The sequence below is a fragment of the Lethenteron reissneri genome, chromosome 63, assembly GCF_015708825.2.
Source record: "Lethenteron reissneri isolate LAM-NWPU_2019-01 chromosome 63, ASM1570882v1, whole genome shotgun sequence".
Taxonomy (NCBI): Eukaryota; Metazoa; Chordata; class Hyperoartia; order Petromyzontiformes; family Petromyzontidae; genus Lethenteron; species Lethenteron reissneri.
In genome coordinates this window covers 9793205-9815420 of record NC_083841.1, presented here as the reverse complement: position 1 = coordinate 9815420, position 22216 = coordinate 9793205, and the positions used below count along the sequence as shown (strand labels likewise).

The 22216-nt window shown below is 47.3% G+C and overlaps 1 long non-coding RNA gene across 1 annotated transcript; it reads left to right on the top strand.

Moving 5' to 3' along the window:
* Positions 1-7951: 7951 nt before the first annotated feature.
* LOC133358648 (uncharacterized) lies at positions 7952-20084 on the top strand. Its single transcript, XR_009757106.1, has 6 exons — positions 7952-8019; positions 14247-14383; positions 15459-15541; positions 16609-16684; positions 18887-19006; positions 19682-20084. It is a non-coding gene; the product is annotated as an uncharacterized LOC133358648 (long non-coding RNA).
* The last annotated feature ends 2132 nt before the right edge of the window (positions 20085-22216 follow it).

The following is a 22216-nucleotide window of genomic DNA, read 5'->3' as shown; positions in this document are numbered from 1 at the left end:
GCCTCTCTCTCTCTCACAACCACACTGACGCAAGACCCGTCCCAGACACGACCCTGTCCGTGTTGCACCGACAGTGTCGACTGGGACAGCCGACTGTCTGGCCGCGCAATGATCGGGCGAAGGCGGTAGCGACAAGGGCGGTGACGACGACAGCGACAGCGACGACAAGACGAGTCCAATCCCAGAACCGGCAGCCCGGAGCTCAAGCTCTCTGCTGCGTATATTCCCCTCGACACGGCTTGGCTCTGACCCTAGCCACGCCTCCCTTCTCGAACCCTCCAGAGGGTTCCAGGGGCTTCCCCACGAGGTCTACCGTGACCCTTGCCCCAGTTCCTCTGCCCTGCCGGTACACCCGCGTATATGCTCAGTGGTGTGTGCGCTAAGTGCCCACCTGCGGCTGCTGTACAACGGTCAGCGCTATGTCATTACAAATGTTCCATAAAAAAAGAAAAATATATTGCTTTGAATATACCTTGGTGTTTAATCGGGTCAATATACTTTATAGCTGTAACAAATTAAGTAAATAAAACAGCCACCATTAACTACTAAGTGGTGGTTACTTCCTCAAATGTTTAAGGCATAGCAAAACCAACAATTACAAATACAACAACAACCGCCATTCGCCACTAAGTGGCAGTGATGTCATGACACTTGTGCCAGGCCAATTACACATACATACACACAAACACACATTCAAATACACGAACATGCGCGATAGGTACCAAGCATGCTAACACGCTTCCAAAACATGCTCTGCAAAACCACAAAGGATAAAAACGCTAATAAAAAAATAGGTTAATTATTACTCTACACTAGCAGTCAATTAAAAACAGACGAGGGGGCACAGGGACCCCCATAAGGGGGTGAGCGGGCCAGGTGATGTGGACCCAGAGCTTCAGTGAAGGATCGAGAATGGGGTGTGACCAGGGGCGGAGCCCGGTCACGCCACAGGGGAGGGATATAAGCCGAGTCCCGAGAAGGAGCGTGGCTATTCGATCCGGGAATGAAGCCGCCTTCTTCGATCCTCGCTCTTAAGTCTCTGCTCACACGATGATCCGACGGCGTATCGGCTGTTCTGGTTCAACCATATAGTGATTCCATTAAAGTGGTGAGGTGGTTAGGAACAGTGGCCACCACCTTACGTAGTTAACCCGAAATGTACATAGTTACCCGGAATGTACATAGTTAACCTTGGAACGTTGAGCAGTGTTGGTTGTGTTAGTGAATAAAAGTGTTGCCTCCAAGTCTTGGTGTGCGCCTGATTAGAACCCACTACACACGCAACAGATATTTCCAATATAGTCTTAACAATAAATTCATAAGCGGGTGTGTGGCCAGCACCACACCCGAACACCTTTGTCTCTCCAGTGGCACTGTTTACACACTGCACCAGATATTCATTTTAAGTTGAGTCGACCGAGTGGAGGCCCAGGGCTGTTTCAGATAATCATCACAGGTGTTGGTGGACGTGAGTGGGAATCAAACTCGTGTTGCTCGGCTAATCCCTTAGCGACAGCATTCATCCACACCGCTACAATTGTAAATACGCTCCTTTGAGACGTCCATTTTTGTAGAAGTAGAGATTTATGTCCGACTTAACATATTTACAGTTCCGAGTGTTACAACCGTCACACTCATAATTACTACGGCTATCTTCAGCCCTGATGGTTTCCATTTAGTTGATCTCGAACAGTTGGCCCCCGATGTCATCCACCTTGGTCGTCGATTAGTCCCCAAGAAAGCACCCCAATCGCAGGCCTCACTCCCCTTATATACTCGCTCGGCACTGACCCTATCGGACAGTGGCCCCCCACTTTACTATAACATGTGTGTCCTTTATTGAATCTTGATTACAGTGCCTTCTAGCCACCTGTTTCCAATTATCTCAATGCATGCCTTCTAGCACTTTCTCTGTACAGTCCCCTACATCACCCCCCAGATGAAAAACATAGCCATCCTGGCTACAACTCAAATTATGACAATAGAGATCTGAACACAAGTGGGCTATGGGATCTCACAAGGGAATTTTACCAGGGGGCATGGGATGAATCATATTAAACTTCTAGGTCAACGCATAAAGTAGGCCGTTGAAGCAGAGGAAAGCATTGACCAAAAATTACCATTGCGTACCGCAGGTATGGTAAACTAAACTAACCTTAACATTAACTACCCTGCCAGGGGGAACATTTAACATAAGGCAATACGCAACCTAACCTGACATCCACTGGCATTCGTTAATGTGTGTGGGTGATTAAATTATATGTCTCTTCTGGCGATGCTCATCCCCCACACTTTCTTGGATGACTCCGTCGGCCTCCCCCTTCCTGCTGATCTTCATTGTGGTCGTTCCTGAGAAGAGGGGAAGAGAGTGCAGAAGCAGTATTTTCCCGATGAGGACGTCTTTGTCCCTGGCTTTCGTCATGACACCCCCAGACCTGGCCTTTCTGGACCTGAATGATACCTTGTGTCAATGGTTCCTTATAAGGTTTTCAAACAGTTTAGCAGAAAAATATCGACCCTGGGGGCCTTTATCCAATACATACCAGTGGAGAAAGACCTCTTCTATAGGCGCAGCTGTTTGGTCTGATAGTGGCCATGTGATGGGCCAACAAGTGCAATACTTCGTCCCAACAAGCAATATTTATTTCCCCTTGATGTTTAATGGAATGGATCCAGGATATCCAATGCCACCAGCTTGTTCACCCTTCATACCGCAATCAACTGCAGAGGAGGCTGTATGGGTTGGAAAGGTTTCCCTTTTTGCACAATCTTGACGACTTACCCACTCTCGCACATCCTTCAATATTCCCGGCCAAAAATATCGAGATTGCAGCACGAGCAATGTTTTACGGTAACCCAAGTGCATAAGTTGTTCGCCTTGCACTTCTAATAACAACAGTTATAGTAGGGGGGTGGGTACCACCAGGCAACGACACTGCATCCTAGCGTCCCACCTCATCAAAAAGCCTCGCCATTTTACAAATGGTGCCCCTGCTTGACCATTTTTAGCAGATTCAGCTGCTAATGCAGCAAAGGACTCCAGTGAGTCATCATCTTTCTGTAGTCTGATCCATGTGATCCTTATCAGCCCAGGATCATGATCTAAGGGTGGCAAGATCAATTTCATATACAGTAGAACCTCGGAGATCGAACGCACCAGAACTCGAACAAATCGGTGTTTGAACGATATTTCGGTATTATTTTCGAAACATCCTAAAACGAAGGCAGAAACAAACCTCTTTAGATAAGTTTTAAGTCAGAAAGAGCTCAAGTGACTCACAGTTAGTGGTAGAAAAGAGGCACAAAAGAGAAAGAACCCCAGAAGGGCAGTTACCCGACATTATTTGGAAGGGGACTCCCCTTCCAAACAATAACACCACCACCTCCTCCTCCTCACCACCTTCCCCCAAGCCATCAACTCTCCTTACTACAGGTAAAGTGAAGTTCAATGTTCATTTATTCCATATATTTATTCCATTTATTTACTGTTTCTTGTTTTTTTGTATGATTTTATGCATGTAATGACTGTAAACTTCGTGAAAAATGCTTTATAATGAGAAATTTCTTGTATCTGGAACCAATTAATGTAATTTACATTAATTCTTAAGAGGAATATTAATTCGGTCTTCGAATGGCCTTCTGGAACGAATTAAGTTCGATCTCCGGGGTACCACTGTATTGCTGCATTTATTGACGTCACCTGTTCCGGCGAGTCAGGGAGCGGTGAAGTGCATGCGATACCGTATGCAATTACCACTTCCTTTGTATTTGTGAAAACACAGCACCATACCGACATCACTAGCATCAGTATCTAGAATGAACAGTAGTGAAAAATACGGATATGCTAGTGTGGGAGCATCAGTCAACCTCGAACAAAGCACTTGAAGTACCGATTCTTCTTCCTCCCCCCACCGGAATCACACCCCTTTTGGTGAGGGTGTGCAAGGGTTTCACTATGGTAGCGAACCAGCTCTGTTGCTACACCCTTCCCGCTGACGACATATCTCAAATATTTAAAGGAACTCTGTACAAAATGAGATTTTGATGGTTTCAGTTTCAGTCTAGTAGCTCGCATATTTAAGAAAACTTGTTGTAATCTCACCAGGTGTTCCTCAAACGACCTACTAAATAAAATGACGTCATCCAAATAGATGAAACATATCTCCCATTGTAGGTCCAATAGTACTAGTTCCATGAGGCGGTGTCCGAAAAGCCGTCTTTAATTTGGATTCATCATCCAGGGGGAGCTGCCAAAATCCTGATGACAGATCCAACATAGTAAAATATTTAGCTCCCACTAATGCGTCCGGTGAGTCATTAATACAGAGCAGGGGATACGCGTCCACAATCATAACTTTATTTAGTCACCGAAAATCAACGCAAAACCTCATGGAGCCATCTGGCTTTTTACCCAGTACTATTGGTGCTCCCCAGGAGCTAGTCGATGGAGAAATTATCTCTGCTCTTAACATCTCGTCTGTAGCTCGACGGATCTGCTCCTTTTCTGTCGGTCCCACTCTATACGAGTTCTGTCTTATGGGTTGAGCACTCCCCATTTCAATGTTGTGCTGCATCAAGTCAGTATACCCTAGATAATGCAGGCCCTTACTGAAAATATCATCAAATTCGTGAAGGAGACTTTTAAGTCGGTCTCTTTCAGCTTGAGTCAACTCAAGGTTCCGCTGAATGATTTCCTCCGCCCAGGGGGACCCTACCCCATCCATCACTTCTTGTATCTCCGCAACCACTTCATCCTCCAGTATTTCACTTGCTGGAGAAATTTAGGCTGTTACCTTTGCTTCTCGCAGTGCAATCGCATGCTCCTATGTGTTCAAAACCTGTATGCACAATCGTTGGTTCCGTCTTAAAATGGTGTCCGCCACCACTAATGAATACCGAATAAACTTGGTACTAGTGGTGACACTATAATCGGCGTGTCTGTCCATGAGGTAATTAATGGTGATCGATATCGCAAGGGGACCAACGCCTGTGCTAGTGGCGGAATCATCATCGACTCTCCCACCAGTGTGTTTATTCTGGTGGCCTTCCCTGTCTGCGTCAGGCCGCAAAAAATACATCCTCCCAATGGAATCTCTATACAGCCCTGGTCCATCAGTATTATAATGGGTAGCCGACTTAAATAATCGGTTCTCAATAAGCATGGTATTGTTAGGGACGAATCGACCAATACCGGGCCCAATAAACTAATTTTTTCGATGTGGATTTGTTTTAACTTTACCGACAATTCCCAAGCTACCGTCGTTTGCCGCAACAAATTTACTATAAACCCGTTCTAGGCGGCATTTAACTGTTGGTAACATATCGAACACGAGCGCAGAAATAATGGTGACTGATGCTCCCGTGTCGACCAACACCCCTACGGGATTTCCCCCTATCGTTCCTGTTAGTACCAATAACCCCATGACCACTGCTACAACCCGTCTCGCAAGTTTTTTCCATTTTTATTTAGATGTTGTCTAAATTTTCCCTGGGTCGCCGTGGGTCACCGTGATCGAGTGGTGTGCAGGTGTAAATGGTGATGAGGGTTTTGATGATGTGTGTATGGTCTGGCCGGGTGTCGGGGGTGTCGCAGCTAGCCCGATTCTTTCTTGGGAAGTCACGTGATGTTGTCCAGAGCTGGCTTGGTTGTCTCGGGTTGACTTTACCCTGGCATCTTCTTGCGATGTGGCCCGGCCTCCCCCCGTGGGTCTGCCATGGTCGCTGCCGCTCTTGATCATGCCTTGGACTGCCGAATTCCCGGATGGCCGCTGCCATCTACTCCAAGGTCGCCTTAAGATCATTACCCATGCTGGGCCCGGCAGTGGCCACTGTCGTTGCTGTTTCTGTTGGCTCCGCTGGTCCTCTGGCTCCTCCGTTCTCCATCATTTTTGACACCTGTGCTACCATCTAAAATGGCGCTCTTCCTTCTTCGTGTGCTCGGAGGCACTTAACGAAGCACATCAAAATCTATTAGCTCTCTGGCGCAATCGGTAACGCAAAGCCGCTCCGATGGATGAGGCCTCATATCCGCTCTGCCAACAGCACGTCCCGGGCAACCTCATCCATCTGCGGGAACACAATTGGGAGTGCCAACCAGGCGCTACAGTATGCCATCAGTGACTCATTACCTCCTCTCCGCCGCGATGAAAATCGATGCCTTACGCGAGACAAAGGGCAGAACATCTCTGCCATCCCCTCGTAGGCCTGTCGTAGTGTGGGACGCTGATTCTCAGAAATCGTGCAGAAGGCCGCCATGCGCTCCATTGTCGAACACCGTGGGCAGCTCTCGAAGGGCCTCCTTCTCGCTCCATCTGCGGACTTTGATGGTAGCTTCGAATCCTTTGACAAATGCCACCCAATCACCTCCGGTCGCCGTAAATTCCTTCATGGGACCCAGCCTTCGTGTGTGCGCTCCGCCGGACCTCAGGTTGGTTCAGTGAAGGTCCGCGGTGGTATCTCGTGCGACACATCTCCATCCGGGATCCCCGTTGGGCGTAGCTCCTGCGTGGACAAGGTGGTCGAGGTCCGTGATGCAGCTTGTAACAGCGGCCAAACAGGTTGATCGGCTCCGTGAGGAGTGGCCACTGCTGCCTCCCCGGAGCCCTAACTCACCACATGTCGAGTGGCGGCGGCTCTAGCTCAGGTGTGTCTGTTCGCTGCACTGTGAGGTGAGGCGGCGGCTGCATCCCCGGAGCTTCAGCTTGCCACGTGGTGGGTGGAGGCAGCGGCATCGGCTCTTCCTTCCCCTTGCTTCAACGTTCGCCGTCAGCAGCCGATCAATTGCCAGTTCTCCTGTCTCGGCGATTCTGGTTCCCCCGGTCTGAGGCGGGGTCTTTATCTCTTTTTGGAACGTACATGCCAACAGGGTCCGGCTTACACTGGGTTTTGGTTCTCAGGGACCCAGGGTGCTTAGGGACGACACTTCTTCCTCCAAGGGAGCTTCTCTGCCAGTCTTCTTTTGGGATACCGTAGACTGCTTCCCACCACTGCCACTAGTGTAATGTATTTACAGTTCCGAGTGTAACAACCGCCACACTCGTAATTATTACGGCTATCTTTAGCCCAATGGTTTATACCAAGTTGTTTCTTGAGCAGTCAGTCCCAATGGTTTACACCTTGGTCGTCGATTCGTTCCAAAGCAAGCGCCCCGATTGCGCGCCTCGCTCCCCCTCAGATACTCGGTCAGTCCCGCCCCTGTAGGATGGTGGCCACCCCACTTTACTCTGACACGTGTGTCCTTGATTGAATAACGATTACACTGCCTTCCGGCCACCTGTATCCAATTATCTCAACGCGTGCCTTTTAGCACTTTCTCTGTTCAGTCCCCTACACAATGTTAAATAATGTAGGAGCGAGAGGACATTCCTCTTCCACCCCAAGGTGAACAGGGAATGGCCGACTCCCAGCCATGTAGCTTTACCCGGACTGCCCACCACACAGTGTAAACACGCACTGTACACACACATAGCCTACACATAATGTACAGTGTACACACACAATAATGTTCACGTTATTGCTGAGCTCAGGCACCCAAGGGATCTCTGTATAATAGAGGAAGAAATGTAAAAGTAATCTACGTAAAATTAAACTCTAAAAACACTCCTCACCACAATCACCGCCTGACCCCGCTCTCTCCTGGTCTCTGACGTTCCCACTCCGTGTCACGTCATCGGCGCGAGACGCCAGGGTGAAATGTAGCCAGCTATTACGTCATGTTATGAAGGAATTCCCCGCCCACCGCGCTCCTGCGCGTGACGTAATGTCTGTTTGGTTACTGTCGATTCATGTTTCGATAAAATACTTAATTGGGCAAAGCCAACCACACTCACTCTATATATGGGTTTGGTCTAATACAATAATATAATTAAAATATAATATGTTTAGTTACGCCGCCGCTCCGCGGAGGGAGGGGTTGTCGCCCGCTGGTGACGTCATGTCATCTCCCCCGCCACTCCCTTTGGCCTGAGATCACGAGATCCGAGGAGCTGCAGCTCTTCCCGTCACTCGTTGAGTTCCGAGGTGAGATATTCACAATGTGGTGGTTGTTGTTGTTGTTGTTTACCCGGGTAAAGTATCGCTTCTTCTCTCTCGTAGGGATATCAATTGAGTATCAGCAAGTATGGAATCGATGTCTAGGTTAGAACATTGCAACGCGAGGCCTAGCCATGCAGGGCTTGCCTTCGCTTGGTTTAATTTGCTTACATTTTCTTTTTAAATTAAATTAGTGTTCACCTGGCTGACTACTTTAACTCACTAAGTCTCATTACTCTAATTCAGAAGCGTCCTGCCCAGTTGGTTTTGCAGTCGGTTGGGGGGGGGGTGCTTCTGCGCGTAATCCTCGATTGAGTAATCTGCAGGAACTTTTTCAGTATTGGAATGTTTGGATGCCACCAGTCCAGTAGTTTAACTCCGAATCAGACATCAAAACATTCCACTATTATACTCACCCACCCACCAACTCACCCACCCACCAACTCACCCACCCACCAACTCACCCACCAACTCACCAACTCACCCACCAACTCACCAACTCACCCACCAACTCACCAACTCACCCACCAACTCACCCACCCACCAACTCACCCACCCACCAACTCACCCACCAACTCACCCACCCACCCACTCACCCATTCACTCACCCATTCACCCACCAACTAACTCACCCACCCACTCACCCACTCACATAGCCACCAACTCACCCATTCACCCACCCACCAACTCGCCCATTAACCCACCCACCAACTCACCCATTTACCCACCAACTAAGTCACCCATTCACCCACCCACCAACTAACTCACCCACCCACCCATTCACCTACCGACTCATATACCCACCAACTCACCCATTCACCCACCAACTCACCCATTCACCCACCAACACCCCCATTCACCCACGCATTCACCCACCCACCTATTCACCCACCCATTCACCCACGCATTCACCCACCCACCTATTCACCCACACATTCAACCACCCACCCATTCACCTACCCACCTATTCACCCACCCATTCACCCACGCATTCACCCACCAACTCACCCATTCTCCCACCCACCCATTCACCCGCCCACCCATTCACCCACCCACCCATTCACCCACCCACCCATTCACACACCCACCCATTCACACACCCATCCATTCACCCACCCATTCACCCACTAACCCATTCACTCACCTACCCACTCACCCACCCACTTACCCATTCACCCACCCACTCACCCACCCACTCATATACCCACCAACTCACCCATTCACCCACCCATTCACCCACCCATTCACCCACACATTCACCCACCCACCTATTCACCCACCCACGCATTCACCCACCCACGCATTCACCCACCCACGCATTCACCCACCCACGTATTCACCCACCCACGCATTCACCCACCCACCCACTCACTCATTCACCTACCCACTCATATACCCACCAACTCACCCATTCACCCACCCACCCATTCACCCACCCACCCATTCACCCGCCCACCCATTCACCCACCCATTCACACACCCACCCATTCACACACCCACCCATTCACCCATTCACCCACTAACCCACTCACCCACCCACTCACCCATTCACCCACCCACCCATTCACCTACCGACTCATATACCCACTAACTCACCCATTCACCCACCCATTCACTCACCCACCCACTCACCTATTCACCCAACCACTCACCCAATCACCCACCCAATCACCCACCCACTCACCCACCTACTCACCCACCCACTCAGCCATTCACCTACCCACTCATATACCCACCAACTCACCCATTCACCCACCAACTCACCCATTCACCCACCCATTCATCCACCCATTCACCCATCCACCCATTCACCCACCCACCTATTCACCCATCCATTCACCCACCCACACATTCACCCACCCATCCACCCACACATTCACCCACCCACGCATTCACCCACCCACCTATTCACCCACCCATTCACCTATCCACCCACCCATCCATTCTCCTACCCACCTATTTACCCACTCATTCACCCACCCATTCACCCGCCCACCCATTCACCCACCCACCCATTCACACACCCACCCATTCACCCACTAACCCATTCACTCACCTACCCACTCACCCACCCACTCACCCATTCACTCAACCATTCACCCACCCACTCACCGACCCACTCACCCATTCACCTACCCACTCATATACCCACCAACTCACCGATTCACCCACCCATTCACCCACCAACCCATTCACACACCCACCCATTCACCCACTAACCCATTCACACACCCACCCATTCACCCACCCATTCAACCACCCATTCACCCACTAACCCATTCACCCACCCACCCATTCACCCACCCACCCATTCACCCACTATCCAATTCACTCACCCACCGACTCACCCACCCACTCACCCACCAACTCACGCATCCACTCACTCACCCACCCATTCACTCACCCATTCACCCACCCACTCACCCATTCACCCACCCACTCGCTCACCAACCCACTTACTCATGAACCCACTCACCTGCTCACTCACCTACCTGCTCACTCACCAACCCGCTCACCTACTCACCCTCCCACCTACTCGCCCACCCATTCACCCACCCGCCCATTCACCCACTAACCCATTCACTCACCCAATCACCCACCCACTCACCCACCTACTCACCCACCACTCACCCATTCATCCACCCATTTACCCACCCATTCACCCACCCATTCACCCACCCACCCATTCACCCACTCACCCATTCACCTACCCACTCATATACCCACCAACTCACCCATTCACCCACCCACCCATTCACCCACCCATTCACCCACCCACCCATTCACACACACACCCATTAACACACCCACCCATTCACCCACCCACCCATTAACACACCCACTCACCCACCCACCCATTCACCCTCTAACCCATTCACCCACTCACCCATTCACTCACTCACTCACCCATTCACTCACCCAATCACCCACCCACTCACCCATTCACCCACCCACTCACCCATTCACCTACCCACTTATATACCCACCAACTTACCCATTCACCCACCCATTCACCTGCCCACCCACTCACCTACCCACTCACCCACCCACCCATTCACCCACTAACCCATTCACTCACCCACCCACTCACCCACCCATTCACTCACCCACTCACCCATTCACCTACCCACTCATATACCCACCAACTCACCCATTCACCCACCCTATTATCCACCTACTCACCCACCCATCCACCTACTCGCCCACCCACCTAATCACCCAAACACCTCCTCGCCCACGCACCTGCTCGCCCACCCACTCACCCATTAACTTACCCACTCACTAACCACCCACTAATCCATTCACCCACTCTCCCATTTACCCACTCAATAACCAACCCACTCACCCACCTATTCACCAACCCACTCACCAACCCACTCACCAACCACCCATTCACCCACCCACCCTTCCACCCACCCTTTCACCCACTCACCCATCCACTCACCCATCCACTCACTCACCAACCCACTCACCAACCCACTCACCAAGCCACTCACCTGCTCACCTACCCGCTCACTCACCTAACCGCTCACTCACCCACCTGCTCACTCACCCACCCGCCAACCCATTCACCCGCCACCCCACTCACCCGCCCACCCACTCTCCCGCCCACCCACTCACCCATATTCTTATGGTCTTTCGGTAAAGTCACATAGATAGGTTCAAAGAAAGTAACAAAAAACTACGTTGTTTCGATTGCAACACAAGCGTTCATCATCCAGAAGAGGGGGTTAGCTTCTAAAGGGTTAGCTTCTAAAGGTAAACTGTTTATAAATGTTTGAAATGGGCGTAGCCCAAATGTCAGCAGCCAATGTTAATGTAAGTGGTGGGCAGCGACCGCGACGGTGGTGGGTTTTCCCACCAATCAAAGGGCTGCCTGGTAAAAATTAAATTTGAGACTGATGCCATCCAAGCATCCACTCTACGTCCATCCTTGTGGAAGAGGTTCGTGGATGACATGTTCGTCATCTGGCCACATGGCCGACCAGCTCTGAACCAATTCCTCAACCACATAAATTCCATACACCAAGCCATCAAATTCACCATGGAGGTGGAAAAAGATGGCAAGCTACCATTCTTGGATGTTTTAATCGAAAGGAGACCAGATGGCTCAATGGGACACTCTGTCTACAGGAAAGCCACCCATACGGATTCATATCTAAAACCTGACTCCCACCACCATCCTTCCCAGAAGAATTTCCTCATCAAAACTCTACACCATAGAGCTCGATGTATTTCCGACCATCATCACCTAGCCAGTGAACTGAAACACGTACACCAGGCTCTCAAGATGAATGGATATTCAGACTACACAACCCATAAAGCTATCACCCCAACCGTTGGGAAGGAACCATCTGAGGACCCAATCAGAACCATCACCTTGCCATACATAGCAGGGGTCACCAAAAATATTTCCAAAAGCATGAGCAAACACAAGATCCAGGTGCGATTTAGATCAGTACATAAAATTTGTGATCTGATCCCATCTGTGAAGGATGTGATCCCTGCCATGCAATACCCTGGCGTCTACAAACTAAGCTGTGTCTGCGGCAGTAGTTACATTGGGGAAACAAAGCGACATGTCTCGGACCGTGTTCGTGAACATAAGGCAGATCTGAAACATAGTAGGACCAATACCTCGGCCGTGGCTGATCATTGTTTTAATGCGGTGGGCTCACACGAAATTTATTTCTCTAAGACGAAGGTACTTTGCAAACCCACTGGCTATCAACAAAGATTTCTTCATGAAGCCATCCATATATATAGACACAGACACCATTTCAATCGACAAGATGGACATAAACTAAGCAATCATTGGAAGGACGTTATGAATCAGTTTAAGTCGTAACTGGCTGTGATGTTCCCATCCTACCACCTTCCGATGTTAGTTGTTATTTTAGGCTCTCTGATGTTAAATTAACAGGTTCAATTTCTCACCCTAACACAGCCACCTCGCTCACCGAGCTCGAGGTTTTTGCTTTGCGATCTGCCATTAACATGCTAATCTCTCACATTAACATAGCCAGCTCAGGGTGCCCGCCGTGGAAGCTACTGAACGATCTTAAATTATCATGCTAATTTTTACCGAGCAGCCCTTTGATTTATAGGAAAACCCACCACCGTCGCAGTCGCTGCCCACCTCTTACATTAACATTGGCTGTTGACATTTGGGCTACGCTCATTTATAAACAGTTTACCTTTAGAAGCTAACCCTTTAGAACCAAACCCCCTCTTCCTGATAACGAACGCTGGTGTTGCGATCGAAATGTCGTAGTTTTTGGTTTTTGTTATTTTCTTTGAACCTATTTACGTGACTTTACCAAAAGACCCAAATAATATATTTTGAGTGTTTATGTTCACACCCTGCTCTGCAGACTGTGAGTGGGTGTGTGATTGAGCGAGTGTGTTAGTCAGTGTACGGAGCGGTAGTTTAGCGGTTATCGCGCTGTTCTACGAACCTGGCTACCCGAGTTCGATTCCAACTCATGTCCAACACCAGCGACGATAATCTAAACCAGTCCTTGGCCTCCCCTAGGTTGACTCAGACTGAAATGAATACCTGGTGCGGTGTGTAATAAACATTGCCACTAGGGAGACAATGGCAGCTATACAAGGGATCTTGTGAGTGAGTGGATTTGACTATGTTCGTGGTTTGACTGAGTGTGTGATTGAATGTGTGTGTTATTCTCTGTGAGTGAGTGTTTGTTCCTGGCAAGAATTATTAAACATCACCTTGCCAGACATACTAAGGAGAAGCTTGCGGAGGCCCCAATGTAATTTCAGACCAGGGCAGTCCTGCACTGATGCCATTTTCTCAGTCCGTATGCTACAGCTGAGGTGTAGAGAATTTTTACATGACCTGCATCTCATCATAATAAGAATACAGTGAGGGAAAAAAGTATTTGATCGCCTGCTGATTTTGTACGTTTGCCCACTGACAAAGAAATAATCAGTCTATAATTTTAATGGTAAGTTTATTTGAACAGTGAGAGACAGAATAACAACAAAAAAATCCAGTAAAACGCATGTCAAAAATGTTATAAATTGATTTGCATTTTAATGAGGGAAATAAGTATTTGACCCCTCTGCAAAACATGACTTAGTACTTGGTGACAAAACCCTTGTTGGCAATCACAGAGGTCAGACGTTTCTTGTAGTTGGCCACCAGGTTTGCACACATCTCAGGAGGGATTTTGTCCCACTCCTCTTTGCAGATCTTCTCCAAGTCATTAAGGTTTCGAGGCTGTCGTTTGGCAACTCGAACCTTCAGCTCCCTCCACAGATAGCAACAACGGAGGGCAGAGGGGCTTCACTCACAACAACAAGCAGAGCGCCGGGCAGCTAAAACGCAGTGAGTTGGCACAGTGGTCACAATCGGTGCATCGGCCATTCATCTCAGTCAATAAACCTGGGTCTGTTCCATGACCTTCTGCTAGTGGGCCTTTGGCATGCCACATGGCCTCAAAGTGCACCTAGCATGGCACAAGTGCCGTGGTGACATAACTGGCACTTCGTGGAGAATGGCGGCGGAGGTTGTTGTTTGTCTGTGTGAGTGTTGTGAGTGGGACAGTGAATGTGTTAGTCTGTGTTGTGTGAGTGTGTGAGTGTGGCAGTGAGTGAATGGGCTAGTTTGAGTGTTAGTCTGTCTGAGAGTGTGTTAGTCTATGAGGGACATTGAGTGTGTTAGTCTGTAAGTGTCTTAATCTGTGTAAGTAAGAGTGTGAGTGAGTGTGTTCGTTTGTGTGAGTAAGATTAATTGAGTGTGAGTGAATGGAGTCTACATTTTCTCCCTGTGGTGGTCATATAGATCTGACAGAACCGGCAAAACCACTTCAAAGGCTATACTAGTCCAGCCATCGGCACTGTGCGTGACAAAAAAGTAGCTATGCTTGATTTTAGTGTCAAATATTATATACAGTACAATATACACTACATACAGCATCTTAAATAATGATCCGGCAAAAAGGACGTGTAATTCAGCATTCGACGGAGCACCGATCTCAAGGTTGCATCAGTTCGGCCATCATCAAACACCTGTTGTTGAAACAATAGTTTTGAGATTGGAATGCTAAGTACGGCACAGTAAAAACAGTAACTTTTTACAGTAGGATATTTATTTTTGTCTTTGTATGTTTATTCCAATTTGATAGTAAAACATTTTAAAACACAAAAAGCACATGTACACAACACCTTAAAACAATGTTATAAAAGAATGTGAAAATATAAGCTATTTTAAATTATGATGTGATTATCTGGCATTTTTTAAAATCTGGTGCCCCCTTCCCCCCCGAAGCTGCTGGATAATCAATTATTACTGTAGAGGACCTCGTCTCCTGAAGAACAAGTTAGATTCCAGAGGTCTGTTCGTAAGTCTATTTGTTCCTAAGTCCAACTTTACTCCTGTCGGTTCCAAACGTGTTGTGCAGAACAACCACGCGAAGACGGAATTCACTGTAAGGGCTGATGCCGTTTATTAACACTGTTCACACGACATTTACTCACACCAGAGGTAGGTGTTCTCTATTCTTGGTCCTTATCCTGGACCCCCGAACTCTATTATTATCCTCCCCTCGGCTATCCCTTGGGGCTCTCTCGCTCGTCTGCACCGGACGGGGGTTCATCCAACACTGCCCAGCGACGAGGAGAGAGAACCCTCTCTCAGCTGGTTCTTACTCAATACTCGGAGCCCTGCTCTCGGCTATCCCCTTCGCTCTCCTTCTCGTCTGCACGGGATGGGGGTTCATCCAACACCGCCCGGCGACGAGGAGGGAGAGACCTCTTCCAGCCGATCCTTATCCTGGCTCCCCACAACGACCCCGCCTTCATCACGGGGGTCCCCCTTAAGTACCCCTTTAGCCGCTCCTCCCCCTAGCTCGGACCCGCCTTTGTTCCCGAAGGGTACTCCCTTACCGCACCCGTGATTGGACGTCATCCTCCGCTGTCAACTCGCTCGCACTTCCCTCTCTTCGCCCCCTCGTGGTTGCTAACAATACTCCTCTACACATTTTGTACGGCATATACACTAAGCATGGCGAATGGCTTTAAAAATTGTATAATCTCTTGTAGATGTAGATGCCACTGGTTTTTCATGTTTTGCAGATGTAGATGCCACTAGTTCTTTATGTTCTGCAGATGTAGATGCTAACTCCCTTTGGTGCTCGTGTTTCCTCTCTACTCTCTTGAAAAAGTTGCCAAGAGATGTCTGCACAGTTCCTCTCTTTTTATATTCATAAGTTAACATGTAACAGGCAATAGCATCATGTTCGTGAAAAGCACAGACATGAGCTTTCAGTAAATCTGATGCAATCTATGTTGTAGTAAAATGTCATTGCAAAGGAGTGCCTTTTTTCAATGGTTTTACTTAACTTGATTCCTCTGTTTGTCGTCGTCAAATCTTGTAATCAAAATTTCGTCCACTTCCCGTTGTCCAATCAATTCCACATTTTGCACACATACTCAGGTCCTGTGACAAAGCATGCCTGTATCAAAATCGGCATCAATTAATCAATTATTTAGCTACTTGAAAGCAATGTACATTTTGTATGGACACCTTATTATTTATATATATTTGTGTAGGTCAAAAACTGTGGAATCGGCTTGCACACAAAGCAGGCGCCGCGTATCTCAGGCGCCATTGACGTACTTCTCGACCGTGAGTTAAACGAAGTTGTTAATAAAACCGTTGTTTTTAAAGAATTTTTTTAAAGGAGTTTATTCATAATCTGCACGAAAAATGTGATGGTTATACATGAAGTAATGTTGACTCTATACGGTAATTTTTTAACATTGCCATTAAAGTGGCTGCCATGTGTGCCTTTGCCTTTCTGCAGTTCTCCCCAATGTCTTTTTTAATTTTTATTTTGTTTACTTCACAGTACACTTGCACACTACAAATCACACTCACAAGTCACACGCAACATACATGTACAATGCACACACAGTACAGGAGATGCTTGAATATCACAGGTTTATTGTTCGCGGTTTTGACCTATTGCGGGCAACCTCTTTGTATACCAATTTTTATATCACGAAGGTTAGTTTTGGCCTTTCACGCGGATACAGTACCAAGAAGTACTGTATCAAGAAGTACTGTATCATTGGCTCATACCGTGGGCGAGGCAGGCGAGGGACGCGAGGCAGTCAGTGGCACCTCAACCTTTGCCGTGCAAGCATCTTGCGGACAAAGACAGACTCCCCATATAGCCTATTAAAACCATTTCCCGTTCCGACGACGTACGTGGACTTTTTAAGTTTTTCTTTTGATTCCGTACGTTTACGTCATCAGAACATAATTTATTACAAACAGAATCAAATCGATTCTGAATGGAATCGCGAGTAAATGGCCATGCCAGAGGGTGTGTGATACAGTTTGGCGCTGGCTATCATAGAGTACAGTCGAAGTCGCTATGGTTCTCTGTGGTGAGTACAGTACAATGTCTTTAAAAACAGCAGCGCTACGCCTCTCTAAATTAAATTAACGCTAACCGCTTGCACGTTCCGAGATTCAGCAGTGAACAAGACCTACTTTGATACTTGCAGACTTCTCAGAACGGGAAGGGGTTAATATTGCCTTCATTAACTCCTTGATTGTATTGTATGAGTGAGTATTGTATATAGTATTTGTGAGTTTTGTGGGTGTATGTACTATCTGTCGTAGTTTATCTGGCTACATTAACTCGTTGCGAGTGAGCTCAGAAACCCCTTGGCTTTCATGGGTTTATTGTTCACGGATTCGACCTGTCGCGGTCAAGCATTCTGTTTTTTCAATTTGGTTATCACAAGTGGTAAGTTTTGTCCTTTCGATGATATACACGGAAGTATCACTCGAAGCTTCTCAAGTGATGGTGTTGTGTTGCTGAAACCGTGATGCGGGGCGGGCGAGGGATGCGAGGCAGTCAGTTGCGCCTTTGCCGTGTAAGCATTTCATGGACAAACAAAAAGACACAGATCCCCCGTATAGCCTTAACAGACTGTTTGGACAAATGCTGTTAGCGAGCACTTATGAAGGCCAGCAAAGCACATGAGGGTAGGTGGCAACACCACGCCTGGCCGCTTTTGTCTCCCCAGTGTGTAGTGTTTTATGTGTGGGTGAATATTGTGTGAAAGAGTATTGTGTATGTAGTGTAGTATGTAGTATCTGTAGTAGTTAATTTGGCTACATTAACTGATTGTGATTGAGTATTTTCTGTGTGTAGTGTTGTGTGTATATGTTGACACAGTAGGGGGCACAGCTAATGCATCTGCCATTCATCTCAGTCAACCAATGGCACCTCGGTCTGTCCCATGACCTCCTGTCAGTGAGCCTTCGATACTTCACGTAGCCTCAAAGTGCCCCTGGCCTGGCACAGGCGCTGTCATGATGTTACCATCACTTAGTGGCGAATGGCGGGTATTGGTGTATATGTAGTGTCTGTAGTAGTTAATCGACCACATTAACTCATTGACTGTATTGTGTGTCTGTGTAGAGGTGTGTATAGTGGGGAGCGGTAGTGCAGTGGCTAGCGCGCTGCGCAATGATCCCAAAAACCTGAGTTCGATTCCTGCTCACGGCCAACACAAGTGACGATTATATTAATCAGTCCTGGGCCTTCCCTGAGTCGACTCAGTCTCAAATCAGTACCTAATGCATTATGCCACTGGGTAGACAAATATGTGGTGCTGACCATTCATCCAAGGGGATGAATGGTCAACACCCACACCTTTGTCTAGCACATAAGAAGGCCAGCACATCCTTATGTGCTGGCCTTCTTAGGTGCTCGCTTAAAAGTACTTGCCCCAACAGTCTGCTAAGGCTATGTGAGTTATTTGCAATGTGTATGTGTATATTGTGTATAATTTGTATTTATATCTGCAGAATAAATCACATGGAGGAGAGCCTCGACACAGTCTAGTTCTAAAAGGCACCAATGTGGCCAGTGTTCATACAGCACGGATTGCACTGAACACTTTAAGCAGCACCAGAGAACACGCACAGGTGAGAAGCCCTTCAGGTGCAATGCGTGTGAGAAGGCATTTACAAGGTCAGAAGTGCGAACTAGGCATGACAAGATCCACAAAAAGAGGAAAATGAAATCACCATTTGAAAGTCAGTGGTGCAATCATCCCATCTCTGTACGAGTACCTCGTGCAGTTTGTAAACATCATTGGGAGACAAAAATAGCCGGGCATGGTTTTGGCCACACTACATCTCTGTGTGCCATGCCAGCATTAATGGGTGCTTTCAACACTTGCACAAACAGTATATTTTGTGTCGGTATACTCGTGTCGGCATACTTTGTGTTCAAGTGTGTAATAAGTACATATATTGTGTGAGTGTACTGTGTGTGTGTAATGTGGGGAGCAGTAGTGGAGTGGTTGTTGTGCTGCGCTCTGAACCCGAAGACCCAAGTTCAACTCCTACTCAGGGCCTACACCAGTGACGATGAACCGAACTGTTCCTGGGCCTCACCTAGGTCTACATATCCTAAAATTATGTGTAAGCATCGCCAATTGGGAGACAAAGGCAGCCGGACATGATGCTGGCCACCCACCCCCTCGTGCAGACCTTCATAGGTGCTCGCTAAAAGGACTTGCCCCAACAGTATTTTATAGCTATAAAGGGGATCCTTGTCTTGTTAATGTGTGTGTATAATGTTATGTATATCTGCAGAATCAAGCACATGAAGGAGAGAGCCTCGACACAGCCCGGTGCTAAAAGGCACCAATGTGGACATTGTTCATACAGCACGGATAGCAATGGACACTTGAAGCAACATCAGAGAACGCACACGGGCGAGAAGCCGTTCAAGTGTATTGTGTGCAGAAAGACATTTTTACAGTCAATACACCTTCAAAATCATCAGAGAACGCACTCAGGAGAGAAGCCCTTCATGTGCACTGTTTGTGGGAAATCATTTGCTCGTTCAGAAACTCTTCATATTCATCAGCGAACACACACGGGTGAGAAGCCCTTCAAGTGCACTGTGTGCGGGAGGGCATTTGCTCATTCAAAAACTCTTAAGAATCATCATAAAACACATACAGGTGAAAAGCCCTTTAAGTGCACCGTCTGTGAGAAGACATTTTTACAGTCAACACATCTTCAGAAACATAAGAGAACACACACGGTTGAGAAGCCATTCACGTGCACTGTGTGTGGGAAAGCATTTTCATTTTCAGAAGTGCGAACTAGACATGAGAAGAGCCACAGTGAGAGGAAAGTGAAATCCCCATTTGAAAGTCAAACTCCTGCAATCATTCCATCTTGCATGAAACAAGAAGCAGATAAAAAAAACAGCTTTCCAACGTGGTCAGGAGTGAAAGTGAAATGTGAAGAAGTGAAATGTGAAGAATTGAAGGTGAAATGTGAATATGAAGATTCTACTCCCAGATACGCCGACCAGGTTGATCAACGCAGCGTGAAGCAGGAGGAGAATTCGGACTCTGCGGGAGAGCGAGACTACCCCCAGCAGTTTGTGGATGTGGAGGTGTGGGTGGACTTTTTGGACAAAGGAGAGTAGGAGGGTCCAGCACATGTGAAATGGGGTCTTGGAATATGTGCAACCAAGAGCTTGAGACAAGTAATCTCTGGTATTCACCTTATTAACACACTCCTCATTACAAGAGTGCATGTGAGTGTAGGTAAGAACTTTCTGTAAATATCATGTAATAGCAGTGGATTAGTGATGTATTGTCAATCCGCAAGTAATAGGGGTGACGTTTAAACATAATTTAGCATTATAATGTGTTGGTTATGTATAAGGTAATGCTTAGTATAGATTAACTATTGGACATTGTTATTCTTTGGTTCTTTCGGTAAAGTCACGTAGATAGAAAAATATGAATACAAAATAAAGTTAATAAGAAACAAAAAAACACTAATGTAGACTGTAGCCTGGTTCTTAATCGGAGTGAGTGTACTGGCAGTCTATAATGTAGATTTATTCTACATGAGCGTACTGGCAGTCTATAATGTAGACTTGTTCTACATAATAGACTGCCAGTACGCTCACTCAGATTAAGAACCAGGCCACAGTCTACATTACAGACTGGTTTTTTCAGCAATTTAAATATAATAAGATATCAATAAAAACAAAAACCACGAAGTTTTGATCACAACACAAGTGGTCATCAGGAAAAGGGGATTAGCCTCTAAAGGCAAACTGTTTATAATGGTTTAGAGATGGGCGTAGCCCAAGTGTGTCAGCAGCATGGGCGGGGCAGATAATTTAAATGTAGGAGAAAGCAATGCCAACGCAGTGGGTCTACTCCAATCAAAGGGCCGCCAGGCAATCATTGCACCTCTCTGCACATACCCACACTGCTGACGGTGGAGGTTGACAAGAAAACAAATCAAGTCATGTCCCAAAGTGGCTGATGACATCTTTCCAATGATTGCTGAGTTTATAACCATCCTCTCAGTTGAAATTGTGTCTGGATATATGTATGGCCTCATGAACAAATCTTTGTTGATAACCAGTAGGCTTGCAAAGTACCATCGTCTTAGAAAAATCAATTTCGTGTGAACCAGCCACATTAAAATAATTATCAGCCACGGCAGAAGTATTGGTCCTACCGTGTTTCAAATCTGCCTTATGCTCACGAACACGGTCCGAGATATGTCGCATAGTTTCCCCAATGTAACTGCTACTGCAGATACAGCTTAGTTTGTAGACGCCGGGATATTGCATGTCAGGAATCTTATCCTTCACAGATGGAATCGGATCACGAATTTTATGTAATGTGTTACATTGTACCTGGATCTTGTGTTCATGATTTTGGAAATATTTTTGGTTACCTCTGCTATGTATGGCAAGGTGATGGATTTGATTGGATCCTCAGATGGCTCCTTCCTCACGTTTGGGTTGATGGCTTTGCGTATTGTGTTGTCAGAATATACATTCGCCTTGAGCTTGGTGTACGTGTTTGAGTTTACTGGTTAGGTGTTCATGGTCGGAGATAGATTGAGCTCTATGGTGTAGCGTTTTGATTAGGGAATTCTTCTGGGATGGATGGTGGTGGGAATCAGGTTTTAGGTAGGCATCAGTATGGGTTACTTTCCAGGAGATAGAATGGTTCATTGAGCCATTTGGTCTCTTTTTGATTTTGGACATCCAAGAAAGGTAGTATGCCATCCTTTTCTACCTCCATGATGAATTTGATGGCTGGGTATATGGAATTGATGTGGTTGAGGGATCATCCACGT